Source organism: Hippocampus bargibanti, linkage group LG06 (genome assembly GCF_051943395.1).
Source record: "Hippocampus bargibanti isolate YZ-2025 linkage group LG06, ASM5194339v1, whole genome shotgun sequence".
Taxonomy (NCBI): Eukaryota; Metazoa; Chordata; class Actinopteri; order Syngnathiformes; family Syngnathidae; genus Hippocampus; species Hippocampus bargibanti.
The window spans coordinates 18,338,337-18,346,792 of NC_142739.1; the positions used below are offsets into that span (position 1 = coordinate 18,338,337).

At 44.4% G+C, this 8,456-nt stretch overlaps 1 pseudogene; it reads right to left on the bottom strand.

The window, feature by feature from the left end:
- Positions 1-3,488: 3,488 nt before the first annotated feature.
- LOC148896650 (uncharacterized) lies at positions 3,489-6,123 on the bottom strand (annotated as a pseudogene).
- Positions 6,124-8,456: the final 2,333 nt, after the last annotated feature.

The following is an 8,456-nucleotide window of genomic DNA, read 5'->3' on the forward strand; positions in this document are numbered from 1 at the left end:
AAGGTTATTCGTGCAGTTTGGAAACTATTATGCAAACTGAAGGGTGTCATGGAGGACATTATCGGACAATGATTAAAAATCAACTTTTAAGGCAAACCTTTTGAAGTAATTTATAGCAGAAAACCTGGAAGAAAGCAGTGTTCCACCAAGCAAAACAGCCGCATCTTAAAAGCATTTGAAACAATCTTTGGGTTGGCCTTTTGTTGCACACAGACTCTATATGGAGAACCATGTCCAGCAGGCTTGGTTGTCGTTGCACTGCAACGACTGAGACAGTCATACCTTTTCAGGCAATGGTAACTGGCATGTCCCTGCACCACCGTGCTTGTTGAAAGTAACATGTCACATTTTGAAATTGGTGTTGCTTATTGACCGCAAAATCTCTCTGGACAGTAGTCAGCGTGCCACAAATATTTGCAAGTTGAAATCTACCTTTGTAGAAGATCAATCATCAACTTGGAAGTACAGTAAATTAGAAATCTTGGCCGGAGAAGAGGATGAAAAGAAGAATGTACAATGGACATGGAAATCTTCATTCTTAGTTTTGTTTTACTGTGATTTTCATTTGTGTGTTAAGATTGATCAGATAAAACGATGTTACAGATTTTTTTGCCTGCGCTACTGGATGATGTATGTAAAATTTCAAAAATTAATTGATTCACTCCAATCATATTCAGAAGTGTAACAAACACCACTGAGCTTTGTTTGTGTGTGTGTGTGTGTGTGTGTGTGTGTGTGTGTGTGTGTGTGTGTGTGTGTGTGTGTGTGTGTGTGTGTGTGTGTGTGTGTGTGTGTGTGTGTGTGTGTGTGTGTGCGTGTGCATGCGTGTGCATGGGTATGTGTGTGTGCATGCGTGCGTGTGCGTTTGTGCGTGTGTGTGTGTGTGTGTGTGTGTGTGCATGCGTGCGTGCGTGTGTGTATGTGTGTGTGTGTGTATGCACATGAGTGCGCATGCGTAAAAGCTTGGATGTGAATGTAGGACACTTTCGTCGCCAAGCCACTTGGCCAGTATTTCAAACTTCAGCCTCGCAAAGGCCTTGCCGTAAAATTGGCAATCAGACTTGTCATAAAATCTCTTCCTCACATGAAACCGCTCAACAAAGATGTTCTCCTCCATCAGGGTGTTAGCAGACTCTATGAGTAGGGCTACAGACTAACATGTATAATTTACCACAAGCACAGTAGCCCATATCTTAATATTTAAGGATCATGGGAACAAAATTTAACTTCCCTCACAGTAAATTGAGTTGCAGAGTAAATATTCAAATTTATTTCCATACACACTCAACGGAAAGTCTCCAAGGTATGAGCACAATAGATTTCAAGAAGCTGTGGTCAATGTTTTCTTTTGGAGTCTCCCTCCCTCCAAAGCAGGAGACTTACCTGCCTCTGAGCCAATGAAGAAAACAAAAAAACAACTGCCCACCCTGACAGCACTGGGTAGCTCCTTCAGCGAGAGACACCCGCGCTGCAAGAAGGAGAGGTACCGTCAGGCTGCGCAATTCTCAATGATCACATGTGAAAAATAAAATAAAATAAAATAAAATAAAATAAAATAAAATAAAATAAAATAAAATAAAATAAAATAACTGGACACTTGTAAATATGGGTTGATGCAATACAGCTACATATATCAATATGCCTTTCTTGATACTTGCACTATGTACAGTTTTTTATGAAACGGATTTGCACATTTACAGCATACAGTTGACATTTTTATTTTGCTATGCTTAGAATATCCTGTTTTCTTTCCTTTCACCCCCCACCCCTTTCAAATTGCTGCTGTGGACTGCAAATTTCCCCATTGTGGGACAAATGTTTTCTGATTCTGATTGTTGCGTCTTGTGGCTCTAATGTGGATTGTTTTTCAGCAGTTTTGGGGCATGATCTTCATTAAGTATGGTTTGTTTTTCACACCCCCACATTGTTCAGCGGAGAGTTCAGTGCTGTTGGACAGTCTGGCAGCTGGATGGATGCATGGCTCTAGGGACCAACAATGAGAAGGGAGGTGGCTTGGAATTGACAGGAGATGAGAGGTAATCTTGTTCATGGACACTACAGCTTCTTCTTGTTTTCAATCTTAACTTGGTGCAGACGTGCACATTTGTAGCATGAATCGGTCATATTGGCACATGAAACTGCATTGTTTACGTTTGAATTTATGTTCTGTTGTCTCGAAAGAGCAATCCCAAAGAATGAAACAGACATAGGTGTGGGTGTTAATGGTGTTACACTGTGCAGACATGCGGCACATCTGTGCGACCACCTCCACCAACCCGTATTTCGTGTTAAGTTGCCTTGCAATAACACCAGACCAGGATAAAACCCAGATGTCACGGACTGTTTCTGTTTTACGTCCTGTTCTAGAGATTTTGTGGGTGTGGACGAGTATGCAGGGGTATCAGTGGTTGTTGAAAAACAGATCAATTCAGAAAACAGAACTTTGTTGGTGCATTTTTTTCCTCATTACTGACGCAGGACACATAAACTATTTTTTAAAGTTGGGTGCTGCTTTGAAACACAGGTTTCAAAGAGAAAGCAATCCATCTTGTTTACTTGAAATTTCTTTAAAAAAATTATTTATAATATATATTTTTTAACAGCATTTTTTTATCCTGTATAATAGGCAAGGGAACTTCTTTCTCACTTAGACACCAACTGCGCAAAAGTTGAGACTTGAGTCTGCTCATTGAAAGAAGAGTGCTTTACCAGAACCAGTATTGCAACAACCCCCAACCGGCTGAGTTGAGGCTTTTTGTGTGTGGGTGTCATTCATGGGCACAATGACATACTCAGTTCATGCTTCACTTGGTCCAAGACTGGCAACACGGCCGGAGTTTTTGGAACTCATTGACCCAAGATTAGCACAAAGTGGTGTATCCCACTCAACATGCAAACTCAAACTGATTTAACCATGACTGGTGATGGTCGTCGTGTCAACAAAAGCATCAGTGCATCTGTCATGATCTGGTTGGCGACCAACGGGGGTCGTGTCGGCCCCGCCTGCACCTGCACAGGTGCTGGTCGTCCCGATCAGATTGGCGACCAACGGGTAGCGACGTCAGCCCTGCATGCAGCTTCGCAGGTGTTGGTCGTTTTAATCACTGACACTTAAAAGGACACCCGGCACGACCATCCGGTGTCGGTTCATTGTTTGCTGCATTGTTTGTTGCATGCATTGTGTATGCTGTGCATGTGTTTGTTTAACCTTGGCGGACTTTTACTTTTGGTCTTCTTTTGATACTTTGTATTTTTTCCGTTCAGATGATTTTGATGTTTTACATTTTGTTCCTGCTGACCTTTATTTTAATACAATTTGTCAAACAACCTCCTGCTCCCTCCTGCCTGCTTTTTTGGATCCGCACCCGCCATCACCACCTCGCAAACCGTGACAATCTCTCCATTCAGTCACATGGGAGTTTCCTCTGAAGTTGTTTATTAATTTCAAGGGCAGCGTATTTCCTATGATTTAACAAACGAAACAAACATCATACGCTGTACCTCATTCCCATGCCCATGCAGTATTGAGCGAGCTTGGAGATGTAAACTTCATACTCATCTACTTTACTGCAACCTCAGGGAATCAAAGACAATTACAGCATGATGACAAAGCTGCTCATTGGGTATGCTGAACGAGGCATAAGAAAGTTTGTTCTTCTTCATGTCAGCTGGTCAATACAGGGCACTATAGAGCAGCCCCACTATTGGTGGGGCTAAATAAAAATAATAATGCGTAGAAATTGTGAAGAAAATATAAATATTCATTCATCTTCCAGACGGCTTCAATCTGATGAGAGTCGCGGGTTGTGCTGGAGCCTATCCCACTTCGGACACTAGGCGGGGGAAACCCTTAATTTGTTGCCATCCAATCGCAGGACACACAGAGACAAACAACCATCCGCCTCACTCACCTAGGGACAATTTAGAGTGTTCAATCAGCCTGCTATGCATGTGAAACCAGAAAACCCACGCGGGCCCGGGGAGAACATGCAAACTCCACTCATGGTTGACGGAGCTAGATTTTAACTCACGACCTCTGCACTGTGAAGTCGGCGTGCTAACCACTCAACTACTGGGCCAAATATAGAAATATATTTATATGAATATGTTAATTAATTTTATTCAAGGAACTGGAGAAATAGACTAATGTAGCCACAGGGGGGCACAAGCCAGTGACTTATTGTGCCGGTCCCAAGCCCGGGTAAATACAGAGGGTTGTGTCAGGAAGGGCATCCGACATAAAAAAAAATGCCAAAACAAATATGCGAATCAAACCATTGAATCCCATTCCAGGTCGGTCGAGGCCCGGGTTAACAACGCCCGCCATTGGTACTGTTGACCTTCAGGGTACCGGTGGAAAATGGACGACTGTTGGTCGAAGGAGAGCAGGGAGGTGTTCCCGGAGGAAACGAGAGAAAAGGAACGCCAAGACTATAGAACTAAGAGTAGGAACTTTGAATGTAGGAACAATGACAGGTAAAGGTAGAGAGCTGGTTGACATGATGAAAAGAAGGAAGGTCGACATACTGTGCGTCCAGGAGACCAGGTGGAAAGGGAGCAAGGCTAGAAGCTTAGGGTCAGGGTTTAAGTTGTTCTATCATGGTGAAGACAGAAAGAGAAATGGAGTTTGGGTTATCTTAAAAGAGGAGTTTGTTAAGAATGTCTTAGAAGTAAAAAGAGTATCAGATAGAATGATGAGTCTGAAGCTAGACATTGAAGATGTTATGTTAAAGGTTGTTTGTGGGTATGCCCCACAAGTCGGATGTGACCTCGCGGAGGACAATTTTTGGTTGGACTTTGATAAAGTCATACAGAATATTCCGAGAAGTGAGAGGGAGACTTCAATGGACATGTTGGCGCAGGAAACAAAGATGATGAGGAGGTGATGGGCAAGTTTGGACTCCAGATGAGGAACGCTGAAGGACAAATGGTGGTTGACTTTGCGAAGAGATTGGAAATGGCTATTGTGAATACTTTCTTTCAGAAGAGACAGGAACATAGGGTGACCTATAAGAGTGGGTGCAGAAGTACACAGGTAGACCACATTTTGTGTCAACGGCGCCATCTGAAGGAAATCAGTGACTGCAAAGTAATGGTTGGTGAGAGTGTAGCCAGTGTAGCCAGACAGCATAGGTTGGTGGTCTGTATGATGACGCTGGTAGTGCGGGAGTTGGCAGTGGTGTTCCCGACTGGGTTATTCAAGATCTTAGATGGTGAACAGATGCCTGAAGAATGGAGACGAAGTGTACTTGTGCCCATTTTTAAGAACAATGGTGATGTGCAGAGTTGTAGTAACTACAGAGCAATAAAGTTGATGAGCCATACAATGAAACTATGGGAGAGAGTAGTTGAAGCTTGACTAAGAGCAGAAGTGAACAGAAGTGAAAGGCAGAAGTGAGAACAAAATGGTGGAAGTTGAAAAAGGAAGAGTGTTGCATGACATTTAGGAAGGAGGTACTGCAAGTACTGGGTGGGCAATAGCTCCTCCCAGATGATTGGCTGACTACAGCGAACATAATCAGAGCGACAGGTCGGAAAGTACTTGGTGTATCGAGTGGAAGAAAGGTAGATAAGGAGACTTGGTGGTGGAATGGGGAGGTGCACGAGTGTATACAGAGAAGGAGGTTAGCAAAGAAGAAGTGGGACACTGAGAGGACGGAGAGTAGACACCAGTACAAGGAGATGCAGCGCACACTTAAAGTAAAGGTGGCAAAGGCCAAACAAGAGGCCTATGATGACTTGTATGCTAGGCGAGATCTTTGCAGGCTGGCGAGACAGAGAGACAAAGATGGTAAGGACCTGCAGCAGGTTCGGGTTATTAAGGATACAGATGGCAATATCTTAACAGGTGCCAGTAGTGCGATGGAAAGATGGAAAGAGTACTTTTAAGAATTGATGTATGAGGAAAATGAGAAGGAACAAACAGTAGAAGATGTGACTGTTGTGGAGTGAGTAGGGCGCTGAAGAGGATGAAGGGTGGAAAGGCACTCGGGCCTGATGATTTACCAATCGAGGTATGAAGTGTCTTGGAGAGGTGGCGGTGGTGTTCCCGACGAGGTTATTCAAGATCTTAGATGGTGAACAGATGCCTGAAGAATGGAGACGAAGTGTACTTGTGCCCATTTTTAAGAACAATGGTTATGTGCAGAGTTGTAGTAACTACAGAGCAATAAAGTTGATGAGCCATACAATGAAACTATGGGAGAGAGTAGTTGAAGCTTGACTAAGAGCAGAAGTGAACGTTTGTGAGCAGCAGTATGGCTGCATGCCAAAAAAAGAGTACGACAGATGTAGTGTTTGCTTTAAGAATGCTGGTAGATAAGTACAGAGACAGTCAGAAGGAATTGCATTGTGTCTTTGTACATCTGGAGAAAGCGTATGACAGGGTGCCCAGAAAAGAGCTGTGGTATTGCATGAGGAAGTCTGGAGTGACGGAAAAGTATGTCAGAGCGGTGCAAGACATGTATCATGACTGTAAGACAGTTGTGAGATGTGCTGTCGGTGTGACAGAGAAATTCAAGGTGGGGGTGGGACTCCACCAGGGGTCAGCCTCTTCTGATTTGCTATGGTGATGGACAGGCTGACAGAGGATGTTAGACAAGAATTTCCTTGGACCATGATGTTTCCAGATGACATTGTGATCTGTAGCGAGAACAGGGAACAGGTGGCGGAGAAACGAGAGATGTGGAGATATGCCCTGGAAAGGAGAGGAATGAAGATTAACCGCAGCAAGACGGAATATATGTGTGTAAAGGAGAGGGATCCAAGTGCAAGAGTGATGCTACAGCGAGAAGAGATAAAGAAGGTGGAGGATTTTAAGTACTTGGTGTCAACTGTCCAAAGTAATGGAGAGTGTGGAAAAGAGGCGAAGAGGCGTGTCAAGGAAGGCTGGAACGGCTGACGAAAAATGTCAGGTGTGATGCGTGTAGAAGGGTTTCAGCTAGTATGAGAGAAAAAGTGTATAAAACGGTGGTGAGACCAGCCATGATGTTTGGACTGGAGACAATGCCACTGAAGAAAAGACAGGAAGCAGAGCTGGAGGTAGCAGAGCTGAAGATGTTCAGGTTTTCTTTGAGAGTGACCAGGTTGGATAGGATCAGGAATGAGTACATTAGAACGACAACTCATTAGAGGCTTTGGAGAGAAAGTCAGAGAGGCCAGACTGAGAAGGTTTGGACATGTCCAGAGGAGAGAGAGCACTATATCGAGAGAAGGATGCTGAATCTTGACCTGCCAAGCGGAAGACTGAAGAGGAGGTTTATGGATGTCGTCAAAGAGGACACCAAGGTAGCTAATGTGAGAGAAGACGATGCACAAAACAGGTTTAGATGGAGGACACTGATTCGCTGTGGCGACCCCTGAAGAGAGAATCTGAAAGGAAAAGATGAAGAAGAACTGGATAAATAGACTGTGGATAACATTGAATTACAATGTTGTTTTGATCTCAGTCCTAAATCTTTCCGTAAAATAACAGTTTCCAGGTTTGAAATTTAAAAACCTTGTCTTTGGCGCATAAAAGTATATTTTACTGAAATTGAACTCAGTTTGAATGCGCATGCTCATTGAGAGCAGCACGCTCATCAAGCATGTGTCGGCTACTCGAAGGAGGAGCAGCACACCGACAACTCCCTTCCACAGTTGGAGGACATCATTTCAATGGAAGCACTTTATTCAAAGGGTTTTCTTCCTTGAACTACTTGGCAATAAAACGTTGCATTTATCATGCTTGCCAAAGTTAACTTGCCACTAGTCTGTGCAACTGACTTTCATTAGTAGTCCCTACGATTGCGATTTCACTGAAGTATTTGGTGTGACCCAAGGAGTTGAATTGAAGAGCAGGTATGAAAACACGGCCTTTCGATCCAAGATGGCGCCGCGGATGGCAGCCTCGGTGACACGCTCCCTAGTATTGTTCCTGGTTTTGTCATTTTCATTTGTTTTTTGCGATCCTACGCGACTCAGTTACACGAGGGAAGAGTTACTGAGCATTGGGGAATCCACTCTTGGACTATTTTCACCGACACACCAAAATCTACAAGGTTTTTCGGGGCTGCTCGCGAGCGGCGTAGCAGCTCTGTACGGCGCTTTGAGACGCCGGCGTAAGAGGGGGAAGCGAGCCGGCGTTCTCGTCAAGCTTCAGCAGCGTGGATTTCGAACGCCGCTCCCATCGATCCACCTCGCTAATCTACGCTCACTACCAAACAAGATGGACGAACTTCTGCTTCTCACAAAGACCAATAAAACGTTTGCCCGCTCTGCTGCGCTGTGCTTCACTGAGACTTGGCTCAGTGACCGCCACCCGGACTCCGCGCTACACCTACCCGGATTCCGTCTCCTTCGGGCCGACCGTGATACGGAGCAATCGGGGAAATCCAAAGGCGGTGGACTATGCTTCTGGATCAACGAAGAATGGTGCACCAATGTCACGATGCTCGATGCACACTGCAGCCCTGGTT